This window comes from Marmota flaviventris, chromosome 15 (assembly GCF_047511675.1).
Source record: "Marmota flaviventris isolate mMarFla1 chromosome 15, mMarFla1.hap1, whole genome shotgun sequence".
NCBI classification, from domain to species: domain Eukaryota; kingdom Metazoa; phylum Chordata; class Mammalia; order Rodentia; family Sciuridae; genus Marmota; species Marmota flaviventris.
This window is the reverse complement of record NC_092512.1, coordinates 15,488,286-15,512,193: the sequence shown is the minus strand read 5'-3', so window position 1 is coordinate 15,512,193 and position 23,908 is coordinate 15,488,286. Positions and strand designations below refer to the sequence as shown.

Here is a 23,908-nt window from a genome sequence, read left to right as displayed (position 1 = left end):
CACAGGAGACACTGTGTAATTTGCTTCTTTCACGTAGTATATTTTGGATATTCTTTTGTATCATAAACAGGTCTGCTTCATTCTTTTTAATGGCTCATGGTTTATAACCAGTGCTTGATAACGGGGATAGTTTTCTTTGGCTATTATCAACAACGCTGCAGTGCGTAGTCTTATACAAAACAAAGTCCACATAACTAGGCCTGTTTCTGTAAGATAAATATTGGTGGGATTACTGAGTCAAAGAGTAGTGCATATTTAGATTTTTTACAAACTATCCTTCATAGAGATAATCATATTAAATCAGCATTGATAGCACATAGGAAAGCCCATTGCCTGCATACTTGCCAACTGGTTGAGCCTCTTGTTCTGCGCCACTTACATATCCCAGATAAGCTGCTGTGATACTACATCATATTGTTTGTTGTCCTTTGGATATTTTTGTCGTATCTCCTTTATCTTACATGACCTCTTTGCAATATCAGATGATCTCATATTTTCACTGACTTTACTACATTCCTTAGCTTCCAGGAAAGTTCTCATTTCTGGTATTCCATCCCATTGGCATGTACCTCTGAGACCCAGTATCTTAAATTTTGATATGAAAAAAAATAGTCATTGCATTATGCATCTTTTTATTGTTTCCTCCTAGCTTACACACCACAGTGTTCTGTAACTATTTGTGGATTGATATCCTAAGTGGCTAACGTCCACTTTTATATATGTAATTTTAAACAAAAGAGAGTTGTTGCTTCCTAATTTTTTACTAGTTTCTGTCTTTGTGTTAAAATTGTAATTAGCATTGTCATATGTTACCACCTATGTGAATCTCTCAGTATTCAAACCCAACTCTTTTGTTGACTTTTTTACTTTTTTACTTCTTACAGATGTGAACACAATTCAGTTAAAGGTATCTAGGATTTTATGACTGCTTCCTAGTGGTTTTCAGTAGTCTTTCTGGGTCCATCTGGAGAGCTGGATGAGGTAGGTGGGAAGAATCTTGAAAAAGATGCCATCCCCAAGCAATGAGGGAAGCTCAGAGACTCAGTGGAGCTAAAAGTGTGCCCCCTCCTCAGCTGAACAACCACAGCTAGGTAGCTATGCAGGGAGGTTGAGCTCCTGGCCAGTCCATGTGAGCTCCTCTCTAAAGGGCACAGTGACAGGAACAGAGTAGGCAGTAAAGTTGTTGGCCCAGCTGAAGTCTCAGCAGAGGACTCATGAAGCACTTCAATATTAAACCACTGAAAATTGTGACCAGAGTATGAATTGTTTGGACTTGGATAGTTTTGAATTAGGTAGTTTCAAATTAGATATCTTGGATATCTGGTTGATCAGGTGAAAAGAAACTACAGGCCACAAAGCACTACTCACAGAGTCAAAATAGCCCCTTTATTAAATGTATTTATATAATGTACTAATACATTATATGTAATACATATTTCTGAATGTAGAGTAGGATATGTCTGCTGTCTGCAGTTGTACAGTTGTACAGTTTTTTTTGCACATAACAGAAGCACTTAGTTTTACGTGTGTGTGCAAAGGAGGTGACCAAATTCCAGACTAGTTCTAATCATCAGGGCCTTTTGCTAATTCAGGTGTTCAGGATAGGCAAACAGATGCCTATGGTGAAGAACACCCTCTGTTTAAAAAAAAAAAAAAAAATCTTAGGATCAGTGTGTAATATTTTCTGGTCCCAAACTTACATTCAGCAGTAAATAATAACGGGTCACAATTTAATTCCCTTTTACAAAATGAGAATAGGGGAAGAAAAAAAAAGAGCTTTAGTATTTGGCTTTGAAACAGTAAACCAGTGTGAAAAAGAAATCTTGAACACTTGTGCTCTTTTCTTTTTAAACATTTATTCCTTGCTTTTTAAACCTTATTCCTTGCTATTTGACTTTTCCTGTAAGGACACTGAAAACAGAATGAATCATGACATAGAAGAATAAATATCCTCTTGGTCCTTGTAGACTTATCCACATCCAGTAGTGTAAATAGAACTAGTCACTTTTTTTCATTGTATTCTTATTTGGCCAAAGGGTCAGTCATTCTAAACTGTAATTTCACCTACGATGTCTGTCATATGTCTAAGCTCCTTTCTGGTATTTTAGTAAATGTACATTTTTGTGAAGTAATTTAGCTCAAATGTATTATCCTAAATAGTAGAGTCCACATAAGGCACTCCTTCATCTCCCCTCTTTCTCTCCTCCACCCTTCCTTCCTTTCCTCTAAGTCTTGCAGAGGTCTGGAGGTCTGCAGGCCCCATCTAGTATAAAGAATAAGTTTTGTTCCCCTCGCTGGTGTTGAGGTTTGTTATGGTTACGTGCCTTTGGATAGGAGTTGGGCCTCAGTCACTATTTATACCATTCCCTTTTGTTTTCTGATAGTTCACTTTGACTGTCTTTCCCTATAGGCATTCAAGTTTGCATTTCTTGCTTTACATCTAGAATACTCTATAAATATAGAATTAAGGCAAAAAATTAGAACAGGGAATTAAAAAATCTGTGCCTAAGAGCTTTATAAAAAAGCAGTTTACATTGAACAAGAACTCATATTAAATTATAATTCTGTATCAATATTATTCCTTTAAGTAATCTTCATATTTAATTACTGTTAAACTGGACTGTGCCTCAGCACAATAAACAGGAGGCTAGCAGGCAGAATTAGGGAACTATCTCAAGGTTCAGAGAACCAAAGTTCGGTAGTAGGCCAGTGCCTTCCAGCCAGAATATACACAAACACTGAGGTCAAGACAAGTCATGGGTCAGAGCAAGGTTGGCTGAGTAGGGAGTAGCAGTAGCATCCACAGCCCATGGAAACAAGTGCATCCAAAATCCAGCATTCAGGACTAGGAGTTACACGAGGAACAAAGGGATGAGATCAGATTCTGCAGAAAAGGAGGCTGAACCAGCAAGAGGTTGATTAGTAGGCAATCAACAGCCCCATGAGGCAACAGGTCACTGGGCAGTTAACACAGGGCAGTGCACAAAAGGGAGTTTGCCACAGGGCAATCCCTTTGCCTTTGCTGAGAATTTTTTTTTTTTTAATAAACAACTTTATTTCTTAGAACATATTTAAATTTATAGAATTGAATGGATGGTACTAAGTTCCCATATGCTGCGTCCCTTCCCACCAGCTTCCCCTATATTTAATTTAGAGGGCAATTGATATATTGTTATTAATTGAAGTCTGTAATTTACATCGGGGCTTAAACTATGTTGTACATTTGTGTGTGTGTGTGTGTGTGTGTGTGTGTGTTGAATTTTTTATAACACAAAACTTACCATTTTAACTAATTTGGAGGAGTACTTGGGATTAAACCCAAAGACATTTACTGCTGATATATCCCCAACCCTTTTTATTTTTTATTTTGTACCAGAGTCTTACTTAGTTGCCCAGGCTGGCCTTGAGCTTATGATCCCCCTGCCTTAGTCTCCCAGGTAGCTGGAATTACAGGTGTGTGCCACTGAACCCACACATTTTAGTGTGCAGTTCAGTGATGCTAAGGTGTTCGCTTAGTGTGCAGTCATCACTACTATTTACCACTAGGTCTTTTTCAACATTTTAAACGGAAACTGTATATTCATTCAACAAGGATTCTTTATCCCCTCCTCATTAGTAACTACTGTTTTCTTCTCTGTCTCTATATATTTGAGTATTTTAGGTACCTCTTAATTGGAATCATAATATTTATCCTTTTGCGCCTGGCTTATTTCGTTACCACAGGGGCTTTGAGCTTCTTTCATCTTGTTATATTTATCACAATTTCATTTCCTTTTAAGGCTGAATAACACTCCCTTGGATGTGCCACATTTTGTTCATCCTTTCATCTGTCGAGGAATACCACCTTTTGACTATCCACAGAGGTGGAATTTCTGAATCAGACGATTTGGACAAATGCATAATGTTCTGGATCTACCATAAAAAATAGTTTTACTTTTCTAAAAATCTCATGATTCAATTATTCACCCCTCTCCCACCTCAACCTTGGCTTAGATCTGAAGATGTAGAGATTTAACTGCTGTTTATACTCTCTAACTTTGAACTTTCAGGTAAATGTGAGTCAGTAAAATCAGTGATTAAGCGAATCAGAAAGAAAATATTCTGATGAATTACTTACAGTACCTTAGGCCTTGAAATTTTGAAAGTTACCCACACAATTAACACACATGCAGGTAACGAACAGAGCTTTTAGGCTGCATGAGCGTTAGATGTTTTGTGGGCATGCAATTATATGTTGCATCCATTTAGCCCACAAAGACCTGCTAAATACCTGTATGATATGCCAAGTCTTGTGCTGGCTATTTTCTATGGGAATTAAAGCTCCATTCAAGAAATTTCCACCTTTTCCATCACCAAAGCACCCCTCAGACAGTTGATCCTCAGAGTCATGTGTTTTGAAAGATCTTATCTATTATATAGGCTTTTTCAGAATATGAAAAATAGCTTTTGAATGGTCAGTATAATTTTGAGATGTTCCTATAGGTTTAGGGATCTTGATAAGAGAACTGATCATCTTGTTGTTGTTGTTCATTTGTTTTGTTTTGTTTTTATTCAGAGCATGAATTTTTTATTAAGCTGTATGTCTGTATGACTGTAGTGGTGTCTAATTTTGTCATCACAGCTGTGCCAGTATTCTTTGTGTGTTTGTTTTCTAGATTCTCCTTGCTCAGGTTACCTCTTCTATCTCCTCTCTAGAAGTCTTGCTGATCCAACCTTTTCCACTGTGCTTCCTCTGTGGCAGTAACCTTTGAAATGCTAACATAAATAAACTCACCCTTAGTATAGGTACGTCACACACACACACACACACACACACACACACAATCATTCACTGAGAGAGAAAATAAAGCAAAGAGAAGGCTCCTGCCTCTCAGGAGTCATTGTCCTTAAAATAGTGATCTCCATGCTGTTTGATTGTTCACCCCCATAAGAACTTTTTGGTATCTTGTTTATTCATGTTATATACATTCTGCACAATGTCAGTATGTACATTATTAATGAAACCTCATTTTTCTCATTTTCTTAGGTAAAAGTTAATTATAAATAGAACTTGAAAGATTTTGCATACACTGAGAAATATATATCCCACCTTGGAAACCTCTGCTAATCAAAACGAATTGGTTATTTGCTTATTTTTGCTGAACAAAATACTAGCCACTCTGTATGACTGTAGCAAAGATTCTAAAGATCTGCTGAGGATTCTAATAGCTATAAACAGATAGTGGATTTAACAAGGGAAAAGTTCTGGCATCTGTCCCCTCCACACCTTTCTAACTCACTGTGCTATTCAAGTATAAAAATCCATGTGTCTGGTATCGTGGCTCAGCGGTAGAGCACTCGCCTAGCACGTACAAGGCACTGGGTTCGATCCTCAGCACCACATTAAAATAAATAAATAAAATAAAGGTATAAAAAAATCCATGTGCATTTGAAATAGAAAAAGTGTATTCTGAAAAAATTGAGACCTAAAAAATCAACTTAGTATGGAGTTTCAGTTTTGCAAGATGAAAAGTTCTGGAGATCTGTTTCGCAACATTGTGAATGTACTCAACACTTATTGTATTCTTTAGCTTTCTGTAACAAAATACCTGAGATAATCAGTTTTGAAGAAGGAAAGGTTTATTTTGACTCACTGTTTCAGAGGTTTCCATCGTTGGTCACTGGCCCCATTGCTTTGGGTCGGTGGCAGCATCATGGTAGGAGCATGTGATAGTGGAGGCCTGTTCACATCATGGCAGCTGGGAAGCAAAGAGAGAGACAGGAAAGGGCCTGGAACACAATATCCCCTGCAAGGGCACTCCCAGTGATCTGACTTCTTCCACTTGGCCCAGCCTATTAAAGACCCCACCACCTTCCCATAGCACTACAGGCTGGCAGGCAAGCTTTCAACACGTGAACCACGAGGAACATTCAGTATCCAAATGGTAGCACCAATGCTAAGTGATGAAGATTACAAATTTCATATTATGTGTTTTTTAACACTTTTAAAAAACAATCACAATGTTATTCATTCTTTTGTATCTGATATTTCTTAACACTTTCTAAATGTTGGCCGCTTGACCAGATCCTGAGCACTGACTGTATATGAGACTGTGTAAGAATTCTGTTTGATATCTGTAGACCAAAGTTTTATTATTTTTTCTAGGTACTTGCAGTATTTTATTCCCTTGTAGCTAGATTATCAGAGAATTGTGATTCTTAATATAAAACCAGGTAAAACCCACAACCTACAATCCACTTACGTTACTTTCATGGTAAAAACTTTTAAAGGAACTGCATATTTGCTGTTTGGGGTCTGAGGAGGTGGAAGACAGAAGGAGATGGAAGAATTGCCTAAGTTTCATTTAGTGTTTTCAGTGTTCTAAAGCCTGGATATAAATGAAAGATGATATTTCTACTTAATTTGTCTGGCTGGATTCCTGTGCCTAATAGCTGCATATATACCATAAACACTATGAAGAAGCAACCATGGAAACACTTGTTTTCTTGTTGGGCTAAATTTACTCTGGATTGAATATTAACACAGTGCCTGGCAGTACTTTAAAAGCAAAAATAGCTTAAGCATGATTCACTCTTGAGTCATTTACTGCTGGTGCTGCTATACTGCCTAAAGCTTGACATTGAACAAGTTGGCAGCCTGTATTGCTACATTTTTTCTAGGAACTCTGAACACATTTCATTCTTATGAATTCGCTTGTGCAACAATATTAAATAGAGTAATATGTTTATTTTGTTTCAAAGTCAAATGAATATGAGAAATGGTGAAACTGAATTATTCTTGGATTTTCGGAAAAGTTAGATTCTCAGAATTCTGTGGTTTGAAGACTTACTTTGTTTTATAAAGAATCAATAAACTAACTATCATGGAAGGTTTATGTTAGATGCTTTGGCATTTTTTATTGAAAACACCACCACATCAACCTAAAATCATTGTTAAAAAGAGCTTAGTAGTACACCAAGTAGGATTCATTGATTTTCTGATGTTACCAGACAAGATAGATCATGCCGTTCAGAAAGTTCTGTTTCTTTCTTAGTGTGTTGAGGCATGCAGTGTGGCCTGCCTTATAGTTAATAAAATTTCTCTGTTAGTAAAGGTTATATAATGGGAAGTTCAATGGTTTTGAAAGGCAGACCAAATTCACCCACGGGAATCTATTGGCCCTTTAAACTGTTGCGTGCCTTTCCCTGAGTAAACCAGTGTGTCTGAGAAATAGTGAGTAGCTTGTTGGTTCACTGTGGGAAAACCTATGAAAGCTTAGTTGATTTCATCAGGGCAGAAGTCTGAAATGGCTGAGAATCTAAAACTGTATATATGAGGATGGTTTTTCCCTTGATGTTGCAATCTTTATTTTAGCATGTTTTTGTGTTTAGCTTTTGGAGTTGCCTAACAGTATAATTTCAATTGAGGTTTAGTTTTAGCTCTTTAATTTAAACTGTAAGAAACATTTTTTTGGGGGGAGGGGTGTTGTTTTTTAATTTAAAGGCACTATTACTTTGCTTTAGGATTTCCATGATTTGTATAGAGTTTTCCTGTACCAGTCTAAAACCAAAATGAGCCTAGCATAATTCTTGATATTATTTTGAAATTGTTTTACCATAAAATTCTTACATTAGAAGATGTAACTCTGTCAGAGAATTTCGACATAGTTGCATAAATTGTGTTTCATATTACAACTTGTTCTCTGCTTGACTTCATTGAAATTCATAAAAGGACTCTTTCAGAAGGATCTGGTGAGTTAACATCATTATTTAAAAAAGAAAAGAACTTACTCATAATGTATCCTGTGTTGCTAAGTTTTCAAAGTTAGCTATCTTAACCACACCCAAAACCCTTTCAGACGATTGAAATCTACTTATTCACTTATGCTGGCTTGGAGTTTTCTTCCTAATAAAGAAAAAGAGCTGAGATCAATATGAATTTTCCATTAGATAGATGATGATTACATGAAAAACTAACATTTGGAAATTGAGCTGATGACAATTCTTGAATGTCATATGCAGTTCCCTTTTGTGGTTAAAGATATTCCTTAAAGGGCTTTCTGACTTTAGGCACCTTGGCTGCCAAAAATATCCCTGAGGCACTTTTGGTATCCCAAAGGGGTACCCTTACTCTGCTTTGGAGCTGGAGTAGGGAGTAGAGTACCAGTCCTACATTAGCATTTCCCCAAATGGCAGTCATGCTGATGTTCTGCTGCTACATTTTAAAAGCACATAAATTTTTTAGAATAACTTGAAAGGTTTGATTAACTAGGCCTTTTCAGCTTATAATCTAAAGGGTCTGATTTCAGTATAACCCAGTAGTTTCAGTTTTATCCAGTAGTTACTCTGTTATCACTGCAGATGTGTCTTACCCTTACAAATGTATTAAATAACGTACATCAAAGTCTACACAGAGGATCTAGCATCAAGGAGGCCCTCAATAAAAGCTCATTAAATCTACATTTATACAACACCTTATTCTGTGAAGTTTTATTTTTTTTCTTTCATTCGTTGTTACATTTATTTATGGACCTCTTACTACTTGCTAGAAACTGGGAGATTTAAGGCAAAAAATTAATAACAATCCTTCAAGAAAAACATTCTTGACTTGGGAAGGCAGATGTGCAAATTAATAAACACATTTACCCATGCTTTTTAAAAGTCTGGGTATACCTGTATCATTACCTTGCAGTAGTAAGAATTAATTTAATTTTGAATTTATGACTTATAATTGTATATATATATGAGATACCTGTGATGTTTTGATGGATTATATATATTGTGGAATGATTAGATCAAGCTAATTAGCATATCTCCTTAAGTACTTTTTTAATGATGAGAATATCTAAAATCTACTCTGCAATTTTGAAATATACATTGTTACGAACGGTGGGCACCTAAGTGTGCAATATGTCACTAAAACTTATTCCTTCTAATTGAAAATCTATATTTTTTTTAGATTATACCGTGAGAGCATGTAGTATTAGTCTCTGTGCCTGACATATTTCACTTATCATCATGTCCTCCAGGTTCTTCCATGTTGTTACAAATGAAAAACCACCTTCTTAAAAGCTGAATAGTATATTCCATTCTGTATATATGTCATATTTTATCCATTCATCCACTGACAGACATTTAGGTTGTTTTCATATCTTGTTTACCGTGAGCAATGCTGCATGCACAAGGCCAGACATACTGACTTCAGTTCCTTTGGATATATATACAAGAAGTGGGATTGCTGGTTTATATAGTAATACTATTTTGAGTTTTTTTGAAGAAACCCCCAATTGTTTTCCATAATGGCTATACTAACTGATAATCACACTATCAGAGCACAAGGGTACTGTTTCTCCAGGTCTTCTCCAATACTTATTCTTTCTGTCTTTTTGAAAGTAGTCAATATAATTGGAGTGAGACAATGTCTCATTCTGGTTTTAGTTTGCATTAGAGTAGATGAGCATTTTTCATCTATTTGTTGGTCATTCCTGTGTCTTCTTTTGAGAAATACCTGTTCAGGTTCTTGAGGTTATGTGTTTTCTTACTGTTGAGTTGCTTGAGTTCCTTATATGTTTGGGATATTAGCCTATTATCAGATGCGTGGCTTACAAATAGTTTCTCCCAATTGTGGATTGTCTCTTAACACTTGTTTCCATTGCTGTTTAGAAGCTTTTTAGTTTAACCCAATCCTTTTTGACTGTTTTTGCTTTTGTTACTTGGTGTCATATCCAGGAAAATATTGACAGGACTACAATTGTTTTCTTTTTTGTAGTTTTACATTTTACATAAAAAAGTTTTCCATACTTTTTTTTTTAAACTATTACAAGATGCTGCTTATTGATTGGGCTTCTTGAGGAAAAGAAAGGAACTCTTAGCAGTAGGAGAAAATGGAAAGTCAATGCACCAGTAATAGTGTGATCTCTTTTTAGGATATTGAGTTTTTAAAAATTAGTGATTATTTTGGGTACTTTTGCTACAGTCTGTGTTGCTAAAACAAAGTGGCTTCATCCAGGGGGCTAAAGCTGAGAGTGAATTACCACATATGCAGCATCTCATTTTTAGGCTATATGTCCTAATCCTTAAAATAAGCTGAGTCTGAGAACCTGATGTCCTTACACATTTCCTCAGATGCTAAAATCAGCTCTTAAATCAGTGTTGGGTTCCGCCATTAGAGGCACAGTGAGGCAGTGCCAGAAGGCAAATTAGCTAACAGTGACAGTGACAGCCCAAGGCAGGTCTCCCTTCAGCTTGCAGCTCTCTTAGATCTGTAACAACCTTCCTGTCCCTTTGACACTTTTCACCTCAAACCCAGCCATACTTTTTTTTTACAATCATTTTTGTATTGATATTATTATTTTTTAAATACACGACAACAGTGGAATGCATTATAATCCTTATTACACATATAGAGCACAATTTTTCATATCTCTGTATATGATGTATGTTCACACCAATTTATGCCATTATACATGTACTTTTTTGCATTACAATCCTTAATACACATATATACCACAATTTTTCATATCTCTGTTTGTATATAAGGTATGTTGACACCCAATTCAAGTCTTCATACATGTACTTTGTATAATGATGACCATCACATTTCACCATCCTTGCTAGTCCCCTTCCTTCTCCCCTTCCCTTCCACCCCTCTTCCCTATCTAGAATTAATCTAATCTTCCCATGTTCTCCCTCCCTACCTCACTATGAGTCACTCCCCTTATATCAGGGGAAACATTCAGCATTTGTTTTTTTGGGATTGGCTAACTTCACTTAGCATTATCTTCTCCAACACCATCCATTTACTTGCAAATGCCATGATTTTTGTTCTTTTTTAATCCTGAGTAATATTCCATTGTGTATAAATACCACATTTTTTTTTTTTTATCCATTCATCCACTGAGGGACATCTGGGTTGGCTCCACAGTTTAGCTATTGTGAATTGTGCTGCTATAAACATTGATGTGGCTGTGTCCCTGTAGTATGCTATTTTTAAGTCCTTTGGGTATAGTTCGAGAAGAGGAATAGCTGGGTCAAATGGTGGTTCCATTCCCAGATTTTCAAGGAATCTCCATACTGCTTTCCAAATTGGCTGCACCAATTTGTAGTCCCACCAGCAATGTATGAATGTACCTTTTCCCCCACATCCTCACCAACACTTGTTGTTGTTTGTCTTCATAATAGCTGCCATTCTGACTGGAGTGAGATAATATTTTAGAGTAGTTTTGATTTGCATTTCTCTGATTGCTAGAGATGATGAGCATTATTTCATATATTTGTTGATTGATTGTATATCCTCTTCTGAGAAGTGTCTCTTCAGATCCTTGGCCCATTTATCGATTGGGTTATTTGTTTTTTTGGTGCTTAACTTCTTGTGTTCTTTATATACCCTAGAGATTACTGCTCTATCTGATGTGTGAGGGGTAAAAATTTGCTCCCAGGATGTAGGCTCTCCGTATACTTTTAACAGTCAACACTACTCAGTAGTCATTCAGAGCCCTGAAGCTCTTGTTCCATTCTTGGTTTTGTCCTGAGAGCTGCAAAACAGGTGGAAGGAGTGATAATCACCAGCTCACACTGTTCTCAGTCCTGCAGATGGCTGATACCACTGAGAAGGTTCAGGGTCTGAGGGAGAGAGAACCAAGCAGCTCCTTTGATAGATACCTTGTGCCTTAGAATGCATTTGTTTTATTTGATAAGGGACTCATTGGGCTGGGGTTGAGGCTAACATGTGCAAGGCACTGGGTTCGATTCTCAGCACCACATATAAATAAGTAAATAAAATATACCAAACAAAAATAAGTCCCTAATAAAAATATTTTTATTAATTTATTAAATATTTTTTATTTAATAACTAATAAAAATATTTTTTAAAAAATAAGGGACTCGTTTTTTTAATTTAATAAGGGACTTATTTTTGTTGGTATATTTTACAAGAAAATGTTTTAACATAGGAGCAAATTACACCTCTGAGTAAAGCTGTCTGCAAGGACATTTTAAGTGTTACTTCAGGGAGTGTGGCTCTTGGCAGTTGTGGACAAATCATTGTACTGTTTGATAAGGTGTAAAATAACACATTTTAACAGGAGAGTGAACACATTTCCAGATACTTGTGAGTTAGTGTTTTCTGATTTTTCAAGTAATAATTTCCAAAAAGTGGGTTGTTAATAGACCTTTTAACTTATTAGTGTATCTTGAGTCTCTGAAATTGCTCTCATTTAGTATCCACAAATGTATCAAATGTTTGACTCAATTTAGCCATCATATCTATCTGCAAAAATAAAAAAATTAAAAATGCATATAATTTTCTTCAAAAAACAAAACCAAAATCCAGCATTTTGTTTCAAGCTTATTCTTGGCACATTTCATTGACACCCTGGGACTCTAGATGATGCACTCTGGAAACGATGCATTCCCACCCCATAGCTTCAGCTAAAGATTCTTGTGGCCCACTTGTGTGGATTTACTTTTAAACATGTCCAATCCTGGCATTTTAAAATAATATTTTAGAAATTCACCAGAAAAAGAAGGTAACCATATGATTATCAGATAAAAAATCCTAATCATGGAATATTTGTGTGGGTGGCTTGTAAAGGAAGACTGTGTGTGGTTTATAGTTGAAGATCTGCAGACAAGGACAGTGATGGCCAAGGACAGAAAGTAGAGAGATGTGCAGCTGCTCTCCCTGTGCTATGCCCCCTCCTGTCTGCACTAGGAGTCAGTCTAGATAGAGCTCATGGGTGCGGCTGTGGTCTCCATTTCCGGCATTGGGAGCCACTCTAGAGTGTTTCCCGAGGCTCTCACTCTCTGACTTCTGCAGGAAGGAATGCACTTGTCCCAGAGGGAGTGGGAATGGACCTGACTCTTGAGAATAGAACGTGATTTTGATAATGAAGGCGGAGTGGGAGGGACAAAGAAGCAGGGAAGTAGACACAAGTGAGGGGTAATTTTGGGAGAGGGAATGGAGGGGAAGAACGGGCTCTCATTCCTTACTCCTCCCTGTTTGGCAGTCTGGTTATTTCTGCTTTCTCCCTTAGTTTCCTCTTTTCTCTGCCTGTTTGATGACATTGCCCTCCAAACTGGTTCTCTCCTTTCTCTTCCTCATCTTGTATGTCCTCCCTAACCCTTGTTTTTGCTATCCACTCCCCAGTCTTCCTTTAGCCATCCCGCTGCTTTGCAGAGGCCTCCACCAGTGACTGCCACATCACAGCCATGACTGGTGCAGACTGCAGTATCTGAGGTCATTCGGTCTGTTTTAGAATCAGCCTTTACTACCCAACAAGCTTAACCAGACTTTGCAAGTTCCCTTCAATTCAGAATGAACTCTGCCTTTGCCGGTCCATCCTCAGAATGGGGGAACAGTCCCTAGATACATGAACCACTGAGAGGGTGGGGGTCTCCAGATCTGTGAGGAGGAGAGGGCCTCCAATGTCCCTGCCATTGTGATGGGGATTTTATAAATGGTGTCTTGTGTCAGTCTTTTGATCAGCCATGAATGAGTGTGGACCCTGCCCCTGACTGTAGGTTGGCTGCTTGCAGCTCAGAGAGAGCAAGTCACACAGCTGAGGAGGGGCTGAGCTGATGGGATGCCAGCTGGGTCCCTCCCCCTCCAAAGCTGCTGCTCTGCTTTCTACCAAATAATGAGTCACATGTTTACTTACTCTCCTTTATGTTTAGAACTAAGGACAACTTTTTATTAATGTCTTTGTTTAAGACACAGCTTTAACTCTTAGTTTTTAATTATGTTGGATTAAATGTATTAAAATTAATATTAAAAATCAAGAGGCCTTTTGTTTTGCTCTTAAACTCTTTTTTGTGTTTGCAAATCTCATTAAGCTTTAATTAGAAATTCTATATGCCCAGTCTTTTTTAAAAACATATTTTTAGTTGTAGATGGACACAATACCTTTATTTTGTTTGTTTAATTTTTTTATGTGGTGCTGGGGATCAAATCCAGTGCCTCACATGTGCTAGGCATGCACTCTACCACTGAGCCACAACCCCTGCTCATGCCCAGTCTTTTTAAAGTCACTTTTCTAACTATAAAAATGTGTATATTACAGAATAGTCAGCTAATAAAGAGGGCAAAATAAAAATTGTCTGTCATCTTATTACATAGAAATAACTTCCTAGTAACTTCTTATATATTTCCTTAGTCTTTGTTTCTAGAAAATATATATTTGCAAAGTTGGGTTTAGTTTAGTGTTCTGATTATTTCACTCAGTATCATATTAGTTCGTTAAATATTTAAAAACACCATTTTAAGTTGATCCCTAATATCACATTTTATGTATGCACCACCATTGATTTATTCCCGTTTGAATCATTGCCCCCTATTAGTAGTATAGTCACTGGTAGTCTATTAGTGTGTAACAATTGATATCATTAAATTTTAAGCCAGTTTGACAGTTTAAAAACATTATCTTGTTTTATGCATTGTTTTTAATCTTAAGTATTAACATTGTACAATTTTAGGTCATTTATTATTTTATGTTTGATAAAGATTAAATGATCAATCCCCAGCACCAAAAAAAAAAAAAAAAATCTGCTACTGTTTGGGGCTGGGGATGTGGCTCAAGCGGTAGCGCGCTCGCCTGGCATGCGTGCGGCCCGGGTTCGATCCTCAGCACCACATACAAACAAAGATGTTGTGTCCGCCGAAAACTAAAAAATAAATATTAAAAAAAAGATTCAATGAATTATGGTACATTTTTCTGATAGCCATTCTTTTCGAAGAGTTATTTCAAAAGTAGAAAAAAGTGCTTGATGTTTTGGTAAAAAATAAATAAATAAAACAAAAAACAAAACTATTCCTTTCGAAGGTGTTTTGATATATTTATTTATTCAATCAGCAGACATTTCTTAAATCCCTTTCAGTACAAGGTGTTAATTGCTGAAAATAAAAAGAAGAAAAGCAAGCCTTCTGCCTGGGAGGAACTTACAGTTCACTGCAGGTAACATCTATGTAAATAAGTAAAAATATAACCCAGAAGTACTAAAATAAAGCTGCATGCAGCATGCTGGGCAAACACAGAGGCAATGTAATGAATTCTGGTCACAGAATGAAGAGAAGACTTCCTGGAAGAGTTGACATTTGAGCTGGTCCTGGGTTGTTTCACTGGAGAAGGCAGCAAGGGCATTTAAGGTTGAGGGGTAGTGTAATCAGAGCCCAAGGGGACTGAGAGCATGTGTTATGTTTGAGGAAAGCAAATGTTCCAGAGGGGTTGGTGTGTAACATGATGGATCGTGCGGGCGAGTGTAGTGTGCAGGAACAAGGCTGAGTGCAACCAGAGCAAGTAAGCCTAGAACAGGCATTGGAGCATGTGCCACCTCCATGCTCAGTTTCCTGTCTCACATCTCGGTTTGTTCAGTTCTCCTACAGTCTTGTGAACTGTCCATACCCCATTCACAAGTAGAATAGAAGCTCAGGAAACCCAAAAGATTTCCCCAGATAATGTGTACAAGAGGCCCGCCAAAACAACCCAAAGCTTGAAGTCCATGCTTGCTTTCCACTATTCCAGTTTGAGATAAGATTCTAGAAAACCCTGGGAACTGTCAAGGCTTTTGGACTATTTTTTATATATTTCTGTTTGTTTTTTGACAAGTGCTGTTATTTGACTTGTGAAGATGCCTCTAGTGGCAGAGTGAAGAATGAGTTGGAAAAAGATGCTACAGGAAGGAAGACAGAATAGATTGCCACAGAAATGCAAGCAGGACATGGAGAACCTGATCTAGGCAGTTGCAGTGGAAGTGGAAAGGAGAGGAGAGATGAAAGAGACTCAGGAAATGTAAGCTCTGAGCCTACTGGGGCACACAGTATTGGGAAGCTGTGCATTAGTATTCTCAGCCTTTTAAAAATCACAAACTCTTAAAGAGTATTTTTGAAGCATGTATCTAGTACAAGAGTTTTAATATTTTAGCTTCCTTTCCAGTGAATTTTCATGTGCATGGCATTTTAGAGACTAGAATCAATTCAAAGTAATGAAGAGAGTTAGCAAGAGGAAAGTGTAGAAGAAAGAAAAGGAGAGTTTGGTTTGGGATATACTGAATTTTAAGATTTGAAAATACTTTATACAAAAGTTGGAAGTAGTATTAAGGATTTTAAGAAATAAAATTACCTCAGGCTTATGTTCTATATGAAGTTCAACTTTATTCTCAGTAGACTCCAGTAGTTTTATTTTTTTTCCCCCAGTTCTACTTTCTCCATATGGATATTATGGATTAAAAATTCAGGAGACTCTTTGTTATTTTTAGCTACCTATGTTTAATTGTTTGAGTGTTTTATCATTTGATTCTCAACCAAATATTTATAGATTTTTAATATTGTTATTCTTGGTGGTCTAATTTAAAATAGATCTGGCCCAGGGATATATGTAGCTCAGTAATGGAGTGCTTGCCTAAGGTGCACAAAGCTCTGAGTTTGGTCCTCAACACCACACAAAACAAAATGCTCCAGGTGGAAGCTCTTTTGAAGACCTTATAGAATGTATTACATTGACCTGTTCATACTTCTCCAGAACTGTCAGAATTATCAAGCCTAAGTGTGTCTTCCAGGCAAAGAGCTTTATCCAAACATCAGAAAGTCTTTACTAATGGCTGATGGTTTCCAATAATTTTCTTAAAAATATAATTCTCCTTTCCTGCTGGCCAATTCTCCATTACTGAGTTAATACCTGTAAATTAGAATCCTTTCAATTTTATAAGGCACTTCAGTTATATAATTAAAGGTGCAAATCCTGATTAGTGTTTTGGTTGGTTCAGTTTAGTTTGATTTTAATTAAGGAGATTACTTTTTAAATCATCCACCAACCAAATTTTTTATCATTGATATTCAAAGCATGTTTCCCCTTGAGGAAGTGTGAGTGGGAAGCAGCTGTAGTTTTCTGTGTTGTGAAATCCTACTAGCTTTCTTCCTTTAGTCTATTTTCTGTTCATTATCAGTATCAGTCTCCTCAATGGATCTTTATTGAATATCCTCTAAGTAGTAGTCCTGTTACAGGCTTCTAGATGCTGATGTGGGAACTACCTTTTTTATAGTGAACGGATAAAAGGTGCAAAGGAAGTTACCAGTCCAGGTCAGGTTCACAAATAAATTGTTAGTGCAAAAGGACAAAATAGGTTTGCAAAACAAGCACCTAAAGGGGAAAAAAAAAAAAAAAATCCAAGTGGATGGTTTCCAGGATCTTGCCCCTGTCTTTCTTGGACAGCAGGGGGCAGCAGCACAAGATACTTGTTCAAGCAAAGGGATCAGGGTTATCTGGCTCCTTACTGAGCTCTGTATACAGTAGATGAGCTGCCTTGGATCAACAGTAAAATTTTGAGACTTCAAAATAGAAAATTAAGATAGTGAATAAAATCATAAGTTGGTAGTTGATTAAAAATTACAGTATCTGATTTTATATTTAATGTTTTATCTTGGTCTTTTACTTTTTTAAGGCTTTATTTTATAAAATTTTTGAGAGGACAAATACTTAGACCTATTAACCATAGAATAAACTTTATCATGTCAGGATGGAGGCATTAATTATATAATGTAAAAAGAAAATATGTTTATAGTTGTTTTGTAGGTAGTCAAAGGATGATCTAATCTACAGGAAGTACTGTGCCCATAATAAAGACTCAGTAAATGTGAATGGCTGCTGACATTCTTTAAGACAATGACTTACTTCTCTGCTTGCTAGTGAGTTCACAGTCTATTGCTGCTATGGATTTGGCCAGTGTAAAATAGAACAAGAGCAAAGTGATTAAAGCATCTGAACATCTTTGTTCTAGTTCTGCCACTTTAAGGTTGATAAGTCATCAGAGACCAGTTCCTTTGAAAAGCCTTTCATCCCTGCCTGGAACAGAGTTTGTTTCCCTGTGTGTCCCCTCAGTACTCTGCTCATGCTCATCACAGTGCTTTTTTACTCTGCAAGTCATTACCTACTACAGATAAAGAAATGTATGTAAGCAGTTGTGACTAGCATTTCATGAAAAAAGGAAGAGTACTGAATAGGGCATATTAGCAGAGACCAGTGTGTGTCATAAAGGAATAGTGTTTCACAAAACATTTGTTTCACTTAAACACATATTTTTATATATTGGGGTGTAATGTAATTGTATTTTTATAGCAGGTCACGATAAAAGAAATTTTGAAAAAAACTTTATTGTAGCACAGGTCACATCAGATCATGGTTTGTCACATTATAAATGAGTTCCCTTTATTATACTCTGCACCTCTTAGTAGGAGGAACCACATTTCTTTCTAACACCTAGGACAGATCTGCCTAGGACACAGTAGCTGTTCAGTAAAGTGGAATGAATGACCGAATGATATGAAGATCATTTAATTCCTCTGAACCAACCTTTCTTTTTCACAGATTTGAATGTCACCATTGTATTGGTACTATGAGGGTTAGCTGAGATCAGGGACAGGAACCTCCTGCTCTGTGCAGTGCTCTGTGTGCAATGCACATAATCAGGATTATTGTCTGGCATGATTTTTGTTATTGTTGAGCAAATAAGCCTCAGGATTTCTGAAAATCTTAGTGTTTTAAGGATGATACATTTATTTCAGGCTATTACTAGTACTGTGATATTTCTTTTTAGGTATGGAGTTAGAAGGTAACCTTGACATATTATATTATGGAAGATTTCAAGTGTATACAAAATAGGCAAGATGGAGTGTGGATGTCTGTGTGCTCCCCCCAGCTTCAACTGTCAGCCACTCATGGCCAATTTGGTTTCATCTACATCCTCTCTGACCTCCTCTTTCTCATATTATTATTATTATTAAAGCAAAGAGATTTCTTCTTCCCCTACAACCTCACACTCCATTCAAGAACTGTAGGTAAAAGCATTCTTAATGTTCTTTTAAAAACCTAGTCATAAGTACTAGAAAGGATAGCTTAGTACTTTAGAGTAAAGGACTGTTGTGTGAATGAGTTATTCTCTGACAGGAACTAGCAGGTAAATGAGATTTTATTTCTCAAGATTTTCATGTGATGGTGACCAACTACATTGCAAAAGAATGGTCACATTCCAGAGCCATAACCAGTTCTGGAGGCTTAGTTATGCAATCCCCACCCCTGTCATCTACCAGGATGTGACCTTTTGTAAAAGGAAGGGGTCTGCATGTGGCAGGTCTCGATTTTTGTGTTCCGTCATGTGATCACCTACAGACCTTTTGACTTCTGGGAATTCTATAATATTGTAATAAGCCCTGCTTTAAGATTCCATCCTAGGGTTGTAGAGTGCATCTTGCAAGTCAGAATCTACTTATAAGCAAAGAATTTTAAAAGCACAGGAAATCAGAACCACTTGGGGAATTAATAATTATTATTATTTTTAGTTTTCATAATTTTACAATTCTGGCTCTCATATGGTACAAACACCCCCAAAAAATAACACTAAAGATGTTTAACACTATCGGTTATTTTTATTTATGTAGACTTTTTCTTCCTTCAAGTCTTATGGAGTTTTTAAATTTTCAACAAGCAATCACAAAGTTTTGCCCATTGCATTAAATAGGTAGTGATTTTGCATGCTAAATTTTAAGATTTTTAGGTATTCTTTTTTAAAATATATTTTTAGTTGTCTATGGACCTTTTTTATTTTATTTTTTATTAATATGTGTTGCTGAGAATTGAACCCAGTGCCTTACACATGCTAGGCAAGTGCTCTACCACTTAAGTCACAACTCCAGCCCAGATTTTTAGGTATTCTTGACATGTTTTTCCAAAAGCAAAATCAGTATAAATGCCCTTTTATTTTTAAAATCTCAACCCGTCTTTGTACTAATGCAATTTGATTGGTTTTCACCCGAGTGATGAAAAGTGGGGAGGGTTATGTGTTGGGACTAACAGGTGATAAGATTGTCATGACTCCAGATACATTGTGGATCACAAATATGGGTTGGCTCTGTCAGAGATATCACCTTTCCACCGTTTCCCTACGTGAAACCTAGAAGTCTTTGCCTTTTCCTCTTTCATGCCCTGCATGCAATAAGTAGAGCCTTATTGATTACTTATTTAGAAAAATCTCTTGGCTTCGTCTTTTCTGTTCCTGCAACCAGGGTATCATTTCTTTTTTTGCTTAGTTTTGTTATTGTTTTTTGTGATCCCTCCCATCTCCCGCCACCGTGTGATACTGGGGATTGAACCTAGGGCCTTGAACATGCTAGGCAAACACTGAGCTGTATCTCCAGCTGTTTAAATTCTGTATTGAAACAGGGCCTTGCTGAGTTGCCCAGGTTGGCCTCCAACTTGTGATCCTTCTGCCTCAGCCTTCTGAGTAGCTGGAATTACAGACCATCCTCATCCTGTGAGATCAGACAGTGTCTGCGTTTTTTAAATTGTGAGAACCGGGCAAGCTCTCTCAAGTGTGTTATGCAGTTGAGGGATCTTGCTCTAAGCCTTTCCTCCCCTGTGGTACAAGATTATCAAGGTAATCTCCCCAAAATATACTTTTTAATATAACTCACTTAACAAAACCTATAATTACTGACAAGTTACCAGGGATTTTCACATGTTATATCTCGTCCTACACAAACTACTCCATAAGGTTCATATTACCTCATGTTACTCCTTGTGAAATGACCCGTCATGACTTCTATTTCCCATTAAACCAATGATTAAACTCTTAATATTGATAGGGTTCCATATTTTATGCTATGACTCTGTAAACATTTAATCATCTTTCTTCCATGAGAACTGGACTTAGCCTGAGCCAGATATTCTTCCTTAAGGTCTTTTTTGGGTATCGATTTCATTCCTTGCCTGATTTCTACTCAAAATATCACTCTTGTTCACCTACCCCAGTCCCCCACCCATACTGTCCTCTCATTTCAACTTAATGTATTTTCCTGTGAATGTAAATTTGTTTTTCCTAATGTTGTAAAAAATATTATGTAGGATATTTGAAAGTGAAAAGATAGCTCTGCTGACTTCCCAGTTCTAGTCCATCTAAGTAACCACTGTTATGTGTCTTACAATAACTCCTTTATGCATAAACAAAAGTATGCATAGGGCCTGGGGCTGGGGCTATGACTCAGCGGTAGCACACTTGCCTGGCATGTGTGAGATACTGGGTTAGTTTCTCAGCACTGCATATAAATAAATAAAAAATAAAAGGTCTAACAGCAACTAAAAAAATTTTTTTTAAATATGCATTGGCATGTGTATCATGCGCATATTCATTTACATACACAGGAGGCACAGGCACAGATGGAGAGATAGATATGTAGATATGTGTTTTATACAAACATACCATTCTACAACTTTCTTTTTTCAGTTGACAATACATCAGAAATCAGTGTGAATATGTTATTGCACTTAAACTATCTTTATTGCCCTAGACTGTCCCATGTTTAATTGTTTTATGCATATACATCTTCTCTGTCTTCAAAAAGAAAATGGAAACTCTTTAAGGAAAAGAGAAATTCCCTATTCATTCTCTTTTCCGTTCCTTTATTCTTTACTCTGTTTCTTCATTTTATATCACTATTCATACTGTGGAAAATCAAAGATGTTTGTTTCTTAATATCACTAAGGAGTTACAATTAAGTAGATAAGAATTCTCATTTATTACTATAACTCTAAAGCAAGGAAGAAATTGAGAAGTGATACAGATATTCTCTGGAAATATGGCAGTGAGGTGATTTGAACAATCTTCTTGCTGAAAATAATTGAAACTATTGACGATATAAGAAAATATCCACAGGGCAGCATGGCAGTTTCATCTTCTCCATCTCTCTCACTACCAGCCCACAGCCCTCCCCACTTGGGTGAAGGAGGGCAACCTTCTTCTATTAGTACAAAGATAGCTTGGAATTTTAAAAATACATTAACATTCATTTCATTTTGGGAAATAACTTCAAGAAAGCATAAAAAGATACAGAATTAAAAACTGAAATCTGAAAGAAAGTGAGCTTCCAGAGAGGCTTTCAGAACCCAAGTGCTTTTGCCCTAGGGCATTTGCCCATCCTGGTAAATGTGAACTTTTTCTTCCTCATAGTAGTTAAACAACAAAGAAAGCTAGGAAATGATTACCATAAATGCAATGATTTGGGGCTGGGAGACAGAGTTCCTCAATTTTTCTTTTTATTGACCTGATGGTGGTGATATAAAAGAATTATTTTCTGAACTAAGCATTTGTATTTTGTGTACTTTTCTGTACATATTTATAGATTACAACAAATAATTCAATGTAAAAGAAGTTTCCAAATATATGTATACAGCATGATTCCATGCATATGTGCATATTATATAAATGGTGCATATGTATTTGTATATTATATAAGTAGGGGTATATAAAATGTTGCACATTTATATAATAAATGTAAAAAGCTGTATTTATATTCATTTATAAATGTGTGTTTCATGAACATAGAAAAAAATCTGGATGTACCAAACTTGACTCCATTAGTAAGTGGATGTCATTCTTCAGAGATAAAAAGTGGTATGGAAGGAGAAGGAAGGAACTTACACCTTTATATCCCTTCAGTTAAATTTTAAAATAATCATTATTCTTATATTTTTTTTAGAATCAGATTTTTAAAAAGATATGACTTCTGTCTCTTCCCCCAGATAGTAAAGTACCCCCTCCACCATAAAACAGTACTGTTTGTTAAATGTATCATTTCTTTACTAGACCATAGGCTCTTAAAAGGAATTATATTATATATTATATATATATTATATATTATAGTTATCTTTGTGGTTTTTTTGTACCTAGTAAATCCTGGTACATGGTAGAGGGTCTGTGACACCAGTGAAAAATGAATGAGTAGGTGTCCCTCACAAAGAACAAAAGGCTGTAGGCATCCAGCAGATAAAACATTTTCTTAGAGGCTCTTGTTATACTTTGTAATATTATTTTGTACTGGCACAGCAGTGGGCATAAAGTTGGCACAGTAAATATAGGTTGATTTGAATTTAACCAGCACTTTGTGGAACTGTAGGCCAATGTGGAGCCCACCGTGTGGTGTGTCCTTCTTGATCCCAAAAAGCAGGGAAACGAAAATACCCTCTGAAAATCGTTAAGCTGAGAAGTGAATACCTAATAGATTAAAGAAAAGAAATGATATGATCTCAAGAGATTGAAAGACATCTTGGAACTGGGTGTGGTGGCACACACATGTAATCCCAGCTAGGAGGCTGAGACAGGAGGATCAAAAGTTCAGGACCAGCCTGGATAACCTAGCGAGACCCTGTCTCAGAATAAAATTTTAAGAAAAAGCTGAGGATGTAGCTCAGCGCTGGAGCACTTGTGTGAAGAAGCCCTGGGTTCAATTCCCCATAGAACACACACATACACACACCCATTGGGCAGTAAGATTTGACTATAACCTAGTTGAAGATATTGACGTCTTATACACACGTGTGCACACACACCTACCTTGAGCAGTAAGATTTGACTATTGAGGGTATTGACATCTTAAACACATTCTCTCTCTCTCTCTCTCTCTCTCTCTCTCTCTCTCTCCCTCTCCCCCTCCCTCCCTCCCTCCCTCCCTCCATCAAAAGAGTGCTTTCTCTGCATGCAAAGAAAAACAAAAGCTTTTCTACTATAAATTGTATAGTATCAAACAAAGCACTGTCAGACCAACACTACCTGCCAGGTCAAGGCCAGCATCCCGTGTGCCTGGCAAACAGACAGCCCTGTTCTAGAGAACTGCAGAGGCTCTTGCCACATTTCTCTGGGATTCTTCTCATTTATTGCACTAGCTCTGCCTCTGTGTGCACCCAGCTTCCCCAGCTTTCCTCATATCATTTGCTTTCCCAAGTAGGTATTCCACTATCAGGCTGACATAGATGTTGTGTGCTATGAATTAATAAAGTCGTCTTTTTTTTTTTTAATACATCAGTGTCTTTGTGAGTTTTGTTAGCATGGGTCTGCATTCCTGAGTCCAGTCAATGAGATCGAGTATTAGAGTCTGCAAAGCTCATCAAGG

The 23,908-nt window shown here is 36.8% G+C and overlaps 1 protein-coding gene across 4 annotated transcripts in view; it reads left to right on the top strand.

The window, feature by feature from the left end:
• Positions 1-23,908, top strand: part of Nsmce2 (NSE2 (MMS21) homolog, SMC5-SMC6 complex SUMO ligase) — a 223,707-nt gene that overhangs the window by 100,691 nt on the left and 99,108 nt on the right. The window lies entirely within an intron of this gene.